This window comes from Cotesia glomerata, linkage group LG6 (assembly GCF_020080835.1).
Source record: "Cotesia glomerata isolate CgM1 linkage group LG6, MPM_Cglom_v2.3, whole genome shotgun sequence".
Lineage (NCBI taxonomy): Eukaryota > Metazoa > Arthropoda > Insecta > Hymenoptera > Braconidae > Cotesia > Cotesia glomerata.
In genome coordinates this window covers 7,667,468-7,685,384 of record NC_058163.1, presented here as the reverse complement: position 1 = coordinate 7,685,384, position 17,917 = coordinate 7,667,468, and the positions used below count along the sequence as shown (strand labels likewise).

The 17,917-nt window shown below is 28.7% G+C and overlaps 1 protein-coding gene across 1 annotated transcript in view; it reads right to left on the bottom strand.

Annotated features, from left to right (window-relative positions):
* The window catches only part of LOC123266708 (NACHT domain- and WD repeat-containing protein 1), a 102,865-nt gene extending 86,595 nt beyond the window's left edge, over positions 1-16,270 (bottom strand). Inside the window, exon 1 of the mRNA XM_044731086.1 lies at positions 16,107-16,270. The gene's annotated coding sequence lies outside the window, so the exon portion shown is untranslated. The remainder of the gene's footprint in view (positions 1-16,106) is intronic.
* Between the last annotated feature and the right edge of the window lie 1,647 nt (positions 16,271-17,917).

Below are 17,917 nucleotides of genomic sequence, written 5' to 3'. Positions count from 1 at the left end.
TCATTATTAAAAAATATCAATTATAAAAAAAAAAATAAGGAAAACGGTTGACCCTAAAGGCCATCCCGGCAACTTCCCGCTCATTTCGTACTTAAGCGCACAAACCTACATTTATTACGTTTTTGAGCTCTTCGAGCTCAAAAAAATCATTTTCGTATCATTTTGAGCTGTTCGAGCTCAAAAATCTGCTAGAAGTTGAATAAAACACTATTTTTCGATTTTTAAACCGCAATAACTTTTGAATGAATGAACCGATTTTAACGTGGTTGGTGGCATTTAACACAGTTTTTGAAGCCTTATAAAGAACTTTTAAGTTTAAATTGATCGAACAAGGAATTTCAAAGTAATTCCCAAAAAACGATTTTTTCGATTTTTTTCGTTAACGATAACTCACGAACGAATTAACCGATTTCGACCGGGCTAGCGGCAATCGACGTGTTTTTTTTTTTTTTTATGTTAAAAGCTGATTAGTTTTTGGAATTGATCGGTCAAGCCGTTTAAAAGTGGTTCAAAAAAACCACATTTGAAAATTTTCAATTTTCTTAGCGGGAAGTTAAAAATTAGGAAAACGGTTGACCCTGAAGGCCATCCCTGTAACTTTCCGCTAATTCCATACTTAAAATTGCGCCAATGACGTTTTTGAGCTCTTCGAGCTCAAAAATACAATTTATGAGTTATTTTGAGCTCTCCGAGCTCAAAGAGATTGGTTTCTTAGGCTTTTGAGCTCTTCGAGCTCAAAAGTCTAGTAGAAGGTTCATAAAACACTATTTTTTGAATTTTTAAACCGCAATAACTTTTGAATGAATAAACCGATTTTGACCGGACTGGTGGCGATCGACGTGGTTTTTTGAGGTTAAGAGCTGATTAGTTTTTGTAGTTGAACCATCAAGCCGTTTAAAAGTTATTCCAAAAAACAACATTTGAAAAAAATTTTTTTTTCAGTTTTTTGAAGATTTCTCGAAATCTATTGATCTGAATCGGTCCATCGGTCAGGAAGCTTCCTGTGACCTTCAAACGTCGAGATCTGATGAACACTCGATTTTTGCAAAACGGGGTGAAAACAATAACTTCCCGATTTTTGAAAATCTTCGATTTTCTTAGCGGGAAGTTAATAATTTAATTTGATAGTGGTGATTAAATTTAGAGCAGATGATAATAATTAAAGATGAGTAAGAAGTTGAAAAATTAAAAAAATTATAACAATTTTTTAAAAATTCAAGTGCTATTTTGTTGGATTGTTCATTTTTGTATGAGAAGATTATTATTCTTGACATATATGCCCCCGTTTCTAAATCGAGATTGAGCCACACCCATACTCATATAAAAGGAATTTCGCCTTAGGAGCCTTACTGGCAAGTTGAAGGTCACTATTATGGTTAAGGGTGAAATAAAAATAAGAAAATAGAAAAAAAGGGATGAAAAAGAGTCTAAGAAAAATAAGTTAAGTAAAAGATAAAGAAAACAAAGAAACTCCTCGAACACTAAATAAAGCGATTAATCCCTCTAAAATAAATAAATTCTCGTTGTTTTTATCTATAACTTTAATTTTAACTTGACTTGTTTTATTTATTTTTTGTATTATCATAATTTTTGGTATTCACTAATTTTATTCGCCCTTACAATTTTTTAACTTGAGAAAATATTATAAATATATTTTGGAGATTTTTCTGTCTTTAAAAAACTAAATAATAAATGTAATGCTAAAATGAAACAAAAAAAAAATTTGACGTAACGCACGGCATGCTTTGCAGTATAAGGCGTGCAATAAAAAAATATATTTATTTCTTGGAGATTTATATAATCGATCCGTAGGTATAGAGAGGTGTATATGATAATAATAATAATAATAATAATAATAATAATAATAATAATAAATAACAATAAATACCTAAGAGGAAGAATTGTTGAATAAAAACGGCCATTACTCATTTTTTCCCTGTCAAGACAAATAGAAATATAGATTTCCGCTCTGTTTACCGTATGAGAACGGGACATATATGCACCATGTATAACACAGATCAAAAGTCAAATATATTCTGCAAGTGTCAGAATTATTAAATTAGTATAAATGATGGTATAAAACATAACGTTATAAGTCGCAAGTAGTCAAATGAAGGCAAAAAGAATTGTTCTTTTTCCTCGTGATTCTGGAATCAATTTGTCTAATGGAAAGGAATGGAAAGAAGAAAATAGACGATCATCTATATGTTGACCGAACAAACAATAAGTGTTTTATTGGCTCTCAAAATATGCCGAGTTCAATGATGTCAATCATGCATGATGTGCGATGAAATCGATAAAAAGAATGTTTTTTATGTTTATTTGGTTTTTATACCGTTAATCATCATATATTTTATTTTTCAAAGGTACTATTTTGTTACAACTTGAGCTCTCTTAATTCTTTATCAATCTTAAAAATTCAAATATTATGTTGAAGCTATGTTTTCCTCTATTGCCGAAAAATATGCAAGAAATTAAATATAATTTTTTTTAATTAATAAAAAAAAATTTTTTATTAAAAAAAGTGCAGCGCCGTCTGTTAAAAATACATTTTACTATGTGTGCCATCTATATTAATAGTCTGTGTAACTAAAATCCGAACAAACACAGTTTCACTGTAAAAAAATCACGCAAAGTCCACGTTCATAAGACTATTAAGAAAAAAAAATTTTATTTCTTTACAAAAAGATATAAAATAAAAAATTAAAAAATCCAAGTAACCGATATGGTTGTATATGATTTTCGGAAATTAAAAAAAATTTTGTTGTAAAAATTGTTTCTTTTAATTTTTAAATTTACAACAAAATTTTTTTTAATTTCCGAAAATCATATACAACCATATCGGTTACTTGGATTTTATAATTTTTTATTTTATATCTTTTTGTAAAGAAATAAAATTTTTTTTTCTTAATAGTCTTATGAACGTGGACTTGGCGTGATTTTTTTACAGTGAAACTGTTTTTGTTCAGATTTCAGTATTTTTTGTAATTATAATAAAAATTGACAATTTTAATTTAATACATTTCCGGTGGCAAACTATCCCCTTTAAGCTATAGTTCATGTGAAAGTTATTCTTGCGCTGCCTGGCGTGTGTAATTGCAAGCTGTTAAATGTCTTTTTTCACTGTAGTTTCCCATCTATTATAAGATCTGGGTCGCTATAGTTTGTGCTGATTATTTTTAATAATTTTAAATAGAAATTATAAAGATAATTGATAATAATCAAGTAATACGCGTAATAAAAAGCATGAACTACTATTATAAAATATCATATAAAAAAAAAATCAAAATAAATATGAAAAAAAATTTGTAACCTCAAAAAACCGTTCTGCTTACGGTATATACATACTCGGTAGTCTGGCTTGAGAACGGAACTTGGCGTCAGACTATATCTAGTCTGTTGATATTTCATTGACAGATATAAGAAGAATTATCATTTCGATATCTTAAAAAGCACCCCACGCTTTTTTTAAAATAAAACTTTTTTTTTTCTTATTGACACTCTTATTCATAATTTATATTTATCAAAATTTTTTACATTATTCTTAATTCAAATTTATTTTCTATTTTTTAGTTTAGTTTTCTATAAAAAGCGTGTTTTTTAAAACTATTATTTGTTTATTTAAAATATGAATTCCGGGAATTAGTCTAAAATATTGCAGCTCTGTATATATGCGACGTTTTTCTAATAAAATTTGAATTTACTGGGAATCTTTGGTGCCCCGTATACATACAGAGCAGTATCGTTCGAGCATTAATGCCCTTCACTGTACAGTTAATGTAAAAATTGTCGCAACGCACCCTAGTGCGTATAACAGAGAACGTAAAAAAATTCATTTTCAGACTGTAGTTTTCTATCTACCTCTAAGATTACTATGTATTACCATTTTATGTAGTCTTTGACGGTCCGTTTTCCACAGAGAAAAAGAATCTGGATCTAAAAATTTGAGTTGCTATAGTTTGTGCTGATAAAATTCAATAATTTCAAGTAGATTAATTGTTATAATCGACTGTAATTAATTAATATCAGTAAAATAAAGTATAAATTACTGTTATAATATACAATTTAAGAAAAAAAGTACCGTAGAATTAAATAAAATTTTGCAACCTCAAAATACCGTTCTGCTTACAGTAAACATAGTCGGTAGTCTGGCGCTCCGTTTACAACGGAATTTTTAAACGGAACTTGGCGCCAGATTCTACCGAATCTGTGGATGACATTTGCGTTGTTTACATTTTATGCGAAAGTATAATTTCGAGTATCAAGCAAATTAATCAAATAAAAATCGATACATTTTTTATAAATGTTGCACAAATTTTTTTACAATTTAATGTAATGTTATATTTTGTTATCGAGTGGATGAAACTTTTAGCCATGAGAGAGATCGGTACAACCAGTAGAGCGTGTTTGCTAACTCACGAGTAGAGAAAATTTTACTCATTCGGTTCATTTATGGATAAATGTAATTAACTACCGTAATTAATTAGATTAATATTTTGCCTAATATTGTGATCAGAAAGATAATTACAATATTATTATGTGCAAATAAATGAATTCGACTATTTATTTTTGAAATTAAAAGTCAATAATTATTCTGGCTGCAAGTATAAAAATAATAATCTATTATCGCTTTAAAATCTTCAGTAGCCGATGAAAAAATTTTTGATTTCTGAAAAATTGAAACAGCAAAAATTTCAAAAATTAATTACTATTTTTTGATTTTTTCCAAAATTTGATCTATAAGAAAAAGTTTATATTCCAAACAGAAAATTCTATTTCTGCTTAGAAAAAATACAAAAAAATAAAAAAGTTAAATTGTGTACTTTAAGTCACAAAAAATGCAGCAATACTGAAAAAACAAGTAAAAATTTTTAAGTTTTCATGTTCTAAAAGAGCCGAACTTGAAAGCGACTAAACCGATTGACTTTAAAACCCAATCAGACTCAAGTCTCAATAAACCCTTTTGAATCCCACAAACTAGGTTTGGATCGGTCGATTGGTTCTTAAGTTATTTCGAGAAAAATCGTGTGCACATTCTTCCGGTGCTACAGGTTTATTTCCATGTAGAAGAAAGCATTAAATAATCCCATAAAAATTCAAGTCCTCTCAAGAAATTTCAAGACCATTTATCTATCCAAGAGATAGCAAGGAAATTCTGTTATATTTCTGCAAGCTTGTATCTTTTCGACATTAAAAAAATTCACGATCTAATAAAAAACGCGGAGTTTTATCTTAAAAAATTTTACTTTGCGATGAAAATTACTTCGCATGGTCATTGTTGAATTTTATGGGCACTTAGTGATTTTTAAACTTTTGTTGCCCATAAAAAGTTTCATTATTTTCACTTCTGACAATATGAAGAAATATAATTTTTATTGAAAATGATGTTTTGCACGAATTTAATGTTAAAATAAAACAAAAAAGCACAGCAATGCATGATATGTATTTTTATGGCTTTTATTATGATTATTACGATTCTTTTAAACATAATCTGCATAATAATCCAATGCGTTGTTATATGTCTTGTACTATATTTGATACAGCCTTTCCATATGTAAGGACTTATGAATATTTAAACGTCTAAGTGTTAAAAAAAACTCATTTCATATACAAAATTATACATTCCCTGATGCCGCAGTCCGTTGGATTAGTACCGCAAAAAGCATATTCTTTTTGCCATATTTAGCATTTCTTCTCCAGTCGCGATTTATTTTAAAAAGATTTTTGTCCGTGGTTGAGAGAAAATTGAATTAAGTCACTGTATTACAAAAGTTATAGAATGAGTGCTTATCATGAAATTAACTATTATTCAAATTTGTTGCTTTTTTAAATCAATGTTTTTTATTTGGAAGAATAATTTATATAAAAGAATGGGATTGGAATGCTTGAGAAGTTATTATAAAACGTATTTTGAAATAATGAATACTATTTGGTTGCCTAGATTGGTTATAATAATTTAGAGCAGAACCTAAATCTCTGTATGATTTGATGCTAAGTATAGTGAAAACAATTATACTTTTAATCAAAAAAGAATGGTTGTATCTAATTACATATTGCAAGATATAATAAAGCATAAATTTGTATAATTATTCTGAAGATTCTACTATAATTATAATTATCTCCAAATATATATCTTATGTATTGTGGATTATTATATTTAATCATATATGATTAGATATATGAAAAGAAATGATTTGATTCAGTTACATATTAGTAGACATAAATATATATAAATTTTTATAATTATATCTGTTGATATCAAATCAGATATAACTTTTTTAATCGAAACAAATGGTTAGATACAATTATAACTGTTTGTATATAAATATTTAATTTAACCAATAAAAAATTATGAAATATGATCTATATGACTAGATATTATTATATTTATGGGGTATTTCCGCGAAAATTTTAAGAATTTGTATTTTTGATTTTCTCAATTTCTTGACTCCACAAAAAAAATTTTTTGATTCCACGTTTGAAAAAATCAAATTAAAAAAAATTAATCTTTTTTTCAGTTTTTTTTTTATAACTTCTTTAATGATGGTCCAATCAGAATTCTTTTTCAAAATTGTTCATTTTCTACGTATTTTTTAGGAAAAAAAATTTTTAAGCTTTGACCTTTTTTTTTCTAAATCAAATAATATATTAAAAATAAAACGAAATAAAAAGTATTGAAAATAGCAAATTTGGGATTTTTTTCAATAAATAATAAAAAATAGTGTATAAAATCGACACAATTTCTATATCAAATATGGTCAACACAAAATTTATGTTGAAATTAAACAACAGAGTAACACATTTTGTTATTTTGAGGGATTATTCTGGTTCCGGTACTCGAAAAAAAAAGAAGCAAATATTCATTATATTTTTACACAAGAACTATTATAGATATTAACATAAACTTTATTCAGCTCAACACATACATTCTTGAACAACACAAAAAATGTCTAATTTTATTTTTATTTTTATATTTTTTATATGAATAAACAACGGGTGAACGGAAATCCTCCAAAAGTTGGTATGTCGCTGACGAACGTGATAACTTGATAACACCTTTTCTAAAATACAACGATCAAAATTATTTACCTTCAATACAAAAGTAGCTATGGTCCGAATTAAGGAGATCAATATTTATTGATAAATAACAAAATGACTGAGATTGAAAAAAAAACTGATAAATGAGCCTTTTCCACAGTTTCTATTGTTGAAACACGCAAAAAAGGAAAAAATAAAAATTACATTATAAATAGTAATAAGCGTCACTTCATATAAAAAACTAGAAAAATTGCAGTTCGAAATAATTTTTTTATAAATTCAAATTTTGAATGTTAATTTTCAGATCTTTCAATCTAATATTTACATTTTACAATGTAATTCTTAAGAAATCTGTAATAATTACGATCTGAAACTGTAATTTGTCCAGTTTTTTATATGAAACGCCACGTTACATTATACCCAATGTAATTTTTCCCTTTTTTTTTTTTCCGTGAAAAATGGTAAAAATCAAATTTTTTATTTGGTTGAAACTGATGCAATAGCTACACTGTAAAAAAAGCGGTGTTAAAATGGACTCATTTTAACACCGCTATATAACACCTATGTATTAACACCGGTGTAGCGGTGCTCTTTTGCGGTGTTAAAAATCCGGTGTTAAACCGGTGTAATATCGATGTAATACCGGTGTAACAGTAGAATAAATTTACACCGTATCGGAGTATGAATATTATGATCCATAAAACACAATTAATATTCAATATTTATCAAAATGAGACAAGGAACATTTATTTAAGAATTTTCAATTTATAAAATTACGCAGAAATCGATTTAATGAATGTTATACAACAAGTTAAATAATATTTACAATATTAAAGGTTTAGGAACAATATAATAATTATTTTTATCGTAACCATGATGTTTTTCTAAATATAATGGATGTTTTAAACATAATAAATTAATAATTTGATAACTTTGCTTTTTTTTTAGATATGTCATTTGCACATAAACTCATATTGTAACACATAGTCTCCCATAGCTTACACAACAGCATTATATTATCATTATAAAAGAAAATTTTTTGAATTTCACCGTAAAATTATCTTAGAAGTATTCCGAAAATCTTAAAAAAAATACTTAAAAGTTATGAAATAATTACTAAAATGCACTATTTTGAAGTTTCCGATTATTTATATGATGTCCCGAAATGCTCTGGGTCCATTCTTACATCGAAGTTTTTTAATATTTTATTATTTTAAACTTTCTAAATTACATATTAACTTTTTTTGATTATTTATTTTTAATTATTAAACATAAAAAGTTTAATTATAAAAATTGTGTTAGTTAAAATATTATCAACACCGGAAAATTTATAACACCGATTTAACACCGAAAAAAAAATATTTACACCGCGAACGGTGTTACTGCTACACCGATTTCGGTGTTGAATTTAACACCGGAATTTTTAACACCGTACACCGCATGGATTCACACCGTTTTTTTTTTTTACAGTGTACTACTATAGTAGTAGAATACATGTAGAATATGTGGTTTAAATTTAATATAGGTCGAGTAAGTGATTCCAGAGATATAATGTATATGTCAACCAGGCAAAAGCTGAATTCTGTCCACGATATAGCATGGAATACTCTCTATATAAACTTTGAAAACAATAAAATACTTGGCCGAAGGATAAAATTCTTGAATGAAGATTATGTCGATCTCCATCCAAGAGTTGTTATTTATTCATTCAAGTGTACGTTTTCTTTAATTAAGAGATATAAATATTTTGAAGAAAAATATTTACTTGACCAAGTTATTTTTTTTCAATTAGGACTTAAAAGTACATATCAAACCATATCAGAAAGTTTTCTCACGAGTAGTTATTAACAAAATATTTAGACTATAAATAGCGAAGCTGTCTGTTAAAAATAACTTTTCCGTTGTAATGCATACAATTTCCGTAAACCGTCAAGCTTAAATTCAGCGTATATTCAAATTTCATCAATATAAAGTGTGACAGCAAACTAATTTGCTGTAAATATTGAATCATGTACACAATGATTAACATTAAAGGCTATTGACACTTTATCAACGCGATTTTAACTTCCCGCTAAAAAAATTTTCAAAAATCGGGAAGTTATTGGTTTTAACCCGTTTTTCGAAAATCGAGTTTTCATCAGATCTCGACGTTTTGAAGCCCTAGGAAGTTTCCCTGACGATTTTTACGATAGTGTGCGCGCGCGTGTGGTGTGTGGATGTATATAAACCTTTCATAACTTTTGAACGGTTATACCGATTTGATTGCGATTGGCGCCATTTGAGAGGGCTTGATCAAACTTAGGTTTTGAATATAATTTGAATCGATTCGGACCGGTAGAATTTGAGAAATCTAAAAGAAACTACGACAAAAATTTTTTTCAAATGTGGTTTTTTCGGAATAACTTTTAAACGGCTATACTGATCGATTCCAAAAACTAATCAGCTCTCAACATCAAGAAACCATGTCGATTTCCGCTGGACTGGTCAAAATCGATTGATTCGTTCGTGAATTATCATTGGCAAAAAAAATTCAGAAAAAGTGAATTTTTTCAAATTTCTTTAAAATTTTTGGTTTGATCAATTTGTGTTTAAAAGTTAATCATTGGATTCAAAAAACTACATCAATCGCCGCCAACCCCCTCGACAATCGGTTTATTGATTCAAAAGTAATTGTAGTTTGAAAATTTAAAGAATGGTGTTTTATTAAACTCTTATTAACGTTATAAGTGCGATTTTAAGCGCATATCGAGGGTACTCTGACGTAACCTCGTAACTCAATTTTTGGGGATTACGATTTATATATATTTAATTTTTTTTCTGAAACATAATTGGCGTATATATCGATTGAAAAAAGTTTTTTGTTTCTCCGTAAAGTAGTATTTTTTGAGATACGAGGTTACGTCAGAGGACCCTCGATATAGGTACGGAATTAAGGGGAAGCTGCTGGGATGACCTTTAGGGTCAACCGTTTTCCTAATTTTTTAACTTCCCGCTAAGAAAATCTCAGATTTTCAAAAATCGGTAAGTTATTGGTTTTACCCCGTTTTACAAAAATCGAGTTTTCATCAGATCGCGACGTTTGAAGGTCACAGTAAGATTCCCTGACTATCCCCGCGAGGGTGTCACTATGTCTGTCTGTATGTATGTATGTATGTGTGTGTGTGTGTGTATGTGTATGTGGCCATATGTAAACCTCTCATAACTTTTGAATGGCTCGACCGATTCGATCGCGGTTGGCGCCATTCGAAAGGCCTTGTTCAAACTTAGGTTTTGAATACAATTTGGACCGATTCGGATCAATAGATTTCGAAAAATCTAAAAAAAACTGTAAAAAAATTTTTTTCAACAGTGGTTTTTTTGGAGTAACTTTCGAACGGCTTTATCGATCAACTTCAAAAACTAATCAGCTCTTAATCGGGTTTTAACCTTGAAAAACCACGTCGATCGCCGCTAATGCGGTCAAAATCGGTTCATTCGTTCAAGAGATATCGTGCAGGAAAGAAAACCCAAAAAAGTGTTTTTTCGGAATTACTCCGAAATTTCTAGTTTGATCAATTCAAACTCAAAGACTTTTCATAAGGCTTAAAAAACTGCGTCGAATGCCCTCAACCGCGTGAAAATCGGTTTATTCATTCAAAAGTTATTGCGATTGGAAAACTCAAAAAGTAGTGTTTTATCAACCTTCTATCAAACTTTTGAGCTCCTCAAGCTCAAAAGCATAGAAAAGTTATCTTTTTGAGCTCGGAGAGCTCAAAACAACATATAAATTGTATTTTTGAGCCCGAAGAACTCAAAAACGTCGTAAATGCAATTTTAAGCGCCCAGGTATGGAATGAGCGGGAAGTTGCAGGGATGGCCTTCAGGGTCAACCGATTTCCTAATTTTTTTTTTTTTTTAATTCTGTTTATAAACGCACTCGGAACTTTTTATATTGTATGCAAAAAATATTTAGTCAATCACACCTCAATAGTTTACTCTGTTCTCATTAACGTTTTATGTAACCAAATTGTTTCTTTATAGTTTACTAATTTCAGAACCCTGATTGAAAAGAATTGAAAAGTGGTCCGCTCGATGCAAACGGTACATCTACACTCCGTGACAAAACTTTAGCACACTACAAATTTTTCATGACATTTCTTAATAAAAACATTTTTGTAGCTTTTCGATTCTACGATTGAAGACGGTTAGTTAAGGCATTCATGTAAATGTTAGAAAGAGACAGCTATTGCTTCTTTATAGATTCCGCGTCAGATCATGGCGCTCAAACGGTGCGACAAAACTATAGCATAGTCAGGAAAAAAAAAAATAAAAAAATATATGGAAGTTTTTATTTTTTATTTTAGTAATGAGTATATCCTCCTCTATTTTTAACCACTTCAATCAGTTTTTTCGGCAGCATTTCATATAGATTTTTAATATAATCTTGATTTAACTTTTTCCACTCATCTTGTATATAGTATTTTTTAGTTGTTCAACACTGTCAAATTGTTTTCCATTTGAGTACCCAGCACTTGCTAGCTTATCCCAACAATTTTCAATAATATTCATATCAGGGGAGCGAGCTGGCCACTTTAAAATTTGAAATTGTGTTTTAAAAGATAGTCTTTAACGAGTTTTGCAGTATACTCATATATGAGCAACTGCATTGTCTTACTGAAAAATAAAATTCTGGCCTCCAATTTGGGTTCCATGTTTGGCTAACTGTTCGTCGATCAATTTTACATAACTTATACTAGTTATTTTGTCAGAGATAAATTTTATTTCTCTCTTTCCTTCAAAACCTATCGAAGTCCAACACATAACACTTCCTCCACGCATATAACGCGGAACCTATAAGCAAACAATAGCTGTCTCTTCCTAACATTGACATAAATGCCTTGACTAATCGTCTTCAATCGTAGAATCGAAAAGCTAAAAAAATATTTTTGTTAAGAGTTATTATAAAAAATGTGTGTTGTGCTAAAGTTTTGTCGTGGAGTGTATTTTATACGCAGAAAAAAATTAACTTTAATCAAATAAATAATTTTGGAGAACTTCTTCTTGATTTGAATAGAAAAATTTTTAAACTAAAAAAATATTCCTTGGTTTAAGTGGAGTTACTTTATCCAATAATTTTTTTAATGATTCAAGTTAATTGTTTTTCAGTGTACAAACAAAAGAATTAAAATTATTTAAAAGAATTCAAATTTCATCATTTTTAATTTTTTCAATCAATATCTTTAAACCGGAAGTAAAATAAATATTTTTGTACATCTCTAGAGTAAATGCTACGTAAATTTTTGTTAGTTGAAATATACAAGAATTTTTCACGTTTTTCTTGAAAAATTTTCATTATTAACTAAAACAATTTTCTTCTTTGTGATTAAATCTTCTTATTTTTTGGTTACAATGATCGTAAATTATAAACCAAATTTTTTTTTCGATTCCATTTGTTAGTAATAAAACTTTTTGACATAAAAACGACCGAAATTGAAGTGGGTAATCTATTCAAAAAATTGGGGTAGTTATGTAAAAAAACTACCACATTTACAAACCCACGAATTCGCGTTAAACCAAGAGAGCGTGAGTAGTATCTAGATTGACTCACATACGCGCAATTCGAATAATTTGAATAGTTCAAACATAAATCGAATAATACAAATACAAAATTGAATAATTCTGAAGAATGACAAATAGTTCAACCGCGGAACAAATGTCTCATTTGCTATGATAAAAACAAAAAAAAATTCATTTGTCGGAGCGTCATTGTTTGAAATTTTAACTTATTGTCTCGTGTAACGAATGATCCGTTTGTTCCTCGAGTTTCACCTTAACCTAAAAATACGTAATTCATAGAGTGCTCATTGTATATTGTTGTGAAGTCTAGCTCTCACCAAACAGATATTGAATTATCTAGAATTGCATAAGCTATTTTTTTAACCCTAATTACTTGTATAAATTAGACATTAGACGTACACTGAGAAAAAAAAATATTTTTACTCAATTAACAATTTCTTGGTTCAAGAAATTCGATGACGATCAAATATTCTATTATTATTAATTATTAATTTCTTAAGAGAAGAACATCAATATTTATCTTTGAATTATAATAGATAAACAAGAGAATAGCTTTATTTAAATTAAGTAAAAATTATTTCAATCAATTCAACAAGTTCTTGAGCTAAGAATATATATTCTTGAAAATTTTAAAGAATATGAATTCTTGTATCAAGAAAATTTTCTTAATAAAAGTATTTTTTTCCCAGTGTAATATGTGGTGTAGATTATAATTTAAAACTATTAACAGTTTCGAATTCACTCGTAGTAAATTAGCCACAATTTACAATTCATGATTATTTTCAAGTGAGACTAGAGTATTTTATATTAAGAGCAAAGTATGCTTGGAATAACAGTATCTTGTTAGTTTTATACTAATTCAGTGTTATGACAATTACCAGATCTACTTTGCCCGCATTACGCTTGTTATTGCAATGATTTAATATTTTCCGCAAGTTAACCACAATACGCATTGATTTGTTCTAATTAAAAGATGAGCGTTTAAAGGATTTTAGATAAATACATTTTAATGATTTTTAATCCTCTCTGTTTTAATTTTTATCTCTTTATGTAGGTATTATGAATAAAAAAAAATTAATAATAATAAATATTATTGTTTGAATTCCATATATGACCCATATTTAAAATTAGTGACTTAATACTTCCTAAAGCTAAAACTTAACTCACTACAAAAGAAAAAAAAAGTTTAGCTATAAAAATACACCTTTACAGTTAAAAAAAAGCGAAGAATATTTTAAATTTTCTCAGCAGAATCTTAAAATGTAGGAGAATTCGTTTAGGGCTTGTAAATTACTATTATAAAGCTTGTAGTTAAATTTGAATTGATGTGCCGTAAGTGACACGCTTTTTACCAGGCGCTATTTAAGTTGATCCTACACGGAGTTTAAATCCTTGAAACTTTACGTTTTATTCATTTCTACCATGTTTTTTTTACTCATCAACCAAGCTTCAAAAGTTTGTAATTTGTAGAATAAATTTACTCTTATAGATGTTTCACTCGATTAAATTTTATGTATTTTTTTGTTTAAGTAAATAAATATGTTAAAATCATTTTTGGTTTTAGTTTAAAAAAGATTAAATTATTCGAAAAAAAAAAACAAGTATCACAATCAAATTTTTGTTTTTCGATAATTGTTCAAAATTTTAATAATAAATTAAAAAAAAATTTTTCAGATAAATATTCAATTTCTTTACATCTTCTTAAAAAAAAGTAATTGAATTTTAAAGTACAAATTTTTTCAGTTACAATATTTGCAAAAGAAAATTTTATTTTAATTGATAAAATTTTATTTTAGCAATTCCAAAAATATACAATTGTAATGTTTTGAGGTTATGTGATGATATTAGATTAGGCATTGATAACACAATGATTACTATTGCTGTATTTTTCGACTTCAGCAAAGCGTTTGACTCTGTTGTGCATAAGATTTTAATATTTAAATTAAAGGCTATAGGTTTTGGAGATCTTGCTATTGTTTGGATTGTATCATACTTAAAAGATAGACTGCAAGCAATTAGAATTGATAATTCTGGTATATCAGATTGGAAAGAAATTTCGAGTGGTGTTCCGCAGGGCAGTGCCCTTGGACCACTACTTTATTCCATTTATGTTACAGATTTGGGTATATTACTTAAGCGCTGTAAGCACTTGTTTTATGCTGATAATTTAGTTGTCTATTTAACATGTAAACCTTGTGATATAGAAAGCTCTGTAAGAATTCTGAATGAGGAAATTGCTATAATTCTGAAGTGGTGTATTATAAACGGTCTTAAACTAAATCCTAACAAAACAAAGGCAGTGATTTTTGGATCAGCACAAAAATTGGCTGATGTTCAATGTGAAGTGATTCCAAATATAGTTGTAAATGATACTATAGTTGACTATTGTAAATCAGTAAAGTATCTAGGAGTCATACTTCAAGACACTCTAACTTGGTCCTTACAAATTACTGAGGTTTGCAAAAGTAGCATGAGAGTACTTGCACAGTTAAAGATGAATGGAGATGTTTTTTCATTGCCTGTTAGGAAAAGATTGGTCACTACTCTAATTTATCCTATTTTTGATTATTGCGCGGCTATTTATACTGATATTACAGGTCAACAACAGACTAGACTTCAGAGAAAATTAAATGCTTGTGTACGATACATTTTTAAAATATCAAAGTATGAACATGTTACTCAATATTATACTGAGCTTCGTTGGCTGACACTTAGTTCTAGGCGTAAATTTTTCTTATCGTGTCTTATTTATAAAGCATTGTATCTTAATCAAAAGCCTCTAATTAGGCGAGACTTAGAAATTCTTGAGCCTCGCCTACGCCGAGGAGATATTCGTCAAGACTATCTTGAGTTACCGGTTTATCATTCAGCGAAGTATGAAAAATCATTCTTGATATCTGCGGTTAAAATCTGGAATCAATTACCAGCTGATTGTACAACGTTACCAATGTTTATAGAGTTTCGAACTGTTTGTTATGAATATTTTTTACAATCTGATAGATCATAATATGTATTCATTGTATTAGAATTTAGTGATGATTGAGTGATTGAGTGACTGAGTGTTTAATACACTACATTATATATACTACTTTATATATATACTTTATATATACTACTTAACACACTACTTTATATATTATATTAAGATTTTTTGTATCAATTTTAGATGGCCGCAAGGAGTTTCGACTTTATGGCCAATTAAATAAATAAATAATAATAATAATAATCCTAAAAATTTAACAATTTACTAAATTATATTTTCATTGAAAAAATATTTTTCAACAACCATCACTTAACAATTTAATAATTCCATTATTGTTTTATCAATCAATAATCCAGACAGTTATTAATTAATTTAATTTAATTAGTTGTCCGCTGATAGATTAATTTTTCACTAATGACATTAATTTATAACGTGTCGCTTCAATCGAATAAGTGTAATTAAAAAAAAAAATATTATTAATTTTTAATTAATAGTTAAGAATAAAAATAATTATAATTTAAAAACTTACATTTGGAGAGTAATTTCACCGATAGATGAAAAAATTATATCAGGAAAATTAACACAACTTAAAATATTTTTTACGACGAATATGCCCAAAGTCGTTTTTAAATGATTGTACAATATCGCATCGACTTTGTTAAAGCTCGTATCAGGAGCTACTGACAACAAAACCAAACCCGCGTCTCCAGTCAAACGCATGCGCTTCAAGGGCTTGTCTGTAGGTGTAATATTATATCTTACATTACATTTTCATCCCTCCTTATATGCTGGATTAGAATAAGGCGATATATGGACGTGGAAATGGACAAACAAACATAAAGATTGACAAGAGATTAGAGAGTGAACAAATGTCGCTATATTGTTATAGATAATTTTTGTCGTAATAGTCATAACAAATTATTTTTATTACAATTATTCATTTATTTAACATACTTATTTATCAATTTAATATTTAGAGAAAAGTGAAGATTATTTTTTTTCAATATAATTAGTGAGTTTATCGCGAATGCAGTCTGTCTAGTATAGTTATATGTTGATCAAATATACGGAAAAAAATTTTTAGAACAATTTCAATTGTCACATCGTAATAAAAGAAGTCAATATACGAATTTTTACGATGTAACATCCTAAATTTCAAAATGTAAAATTATAAAAGTGAACATAATATTGAAAGTCTGATCCTGGATTATGATGTCACAATTGTAATTTTTCCTGCAATTTTCTTTCCGTATACTGGGAATAAAAAAATTTTATTTTCACTTTAATGAAACGGTATTGTTCTTTTGTAGAAATTAATTGAATGTCATCCATCCTTAAAAACTGGTAAGCTAGAAATTGCAAGTATCTGTTCAAGTGTTAAATAGATCATCACAAATTAAAAAATTCATTGGAAGTATAGAATAACTTCAAAAAAATTTCGGGTTTTTAGGACTCTTACCCATACAGGAAGCCCCAGAGTTGAACGACGGGGCCATGCCTGGGACATTATTGGGAAGCCCATCTTGGCAAACCTATATTGTCCCATGCCCGGGCCATAACTGGGCAATCAGCCTTGGCCATTCCAATGATTACCCAGGCTTGGGCCAAGACTGTATAACCTAGCCTTGGCCAAGCCTAGAGTTACCCTAACTTGGGCCAAGTTTGTGTAACCTAACCTCGGCCGTTGGATGGTAACCCTAACATGGGTCAATAAAACTGAATAACCTAGCCTTGGCCAAGCCTAGTCACCCTAACTTGGGCCAGGACTGGGCAATCTAGCCTTGGTCAACCCAATGATTACCCGAGCTTGGACTAGAACTGGGTCCCCCAGCCATGGCCATTCAATGGCGATCCAGACTTGGGCCAGGACTGAGCAACCTAGCTTTGGCTGAATCAATGATTACCCGAGCGTTAGCCAAGACTGGAATGCCTAGCCTTGGCCGTTGAATGGCAACCTAAACTTGACTCAGAATTGGGCAACCTAACTTTGGCCATTCAATGGGAAATCCAAATTCAATTAATCATTAAGTAATAGAATTTGGAACAGTAAATATTTATTACTTAACGAATATTTGATAGCAAATGCTAAAATTGAAAATTTATTATTTCAACAAAACAATTGTATATCGTCAAAATTGATACGGTCTTAAAAAAAAATTAAAATATTATAATATGATATTAAAAATATATAGAACGATTTAAAAAATCTAAAGTTAATGTAAGAACTTGACTTTTGATTTTTGTTTTAAATTAATAAACATTTGTAAAAAATAGATAATTTTCATCAAAACACAATATTAAATAACATAAATTATATAAATAATAAACCGTCACACTCTG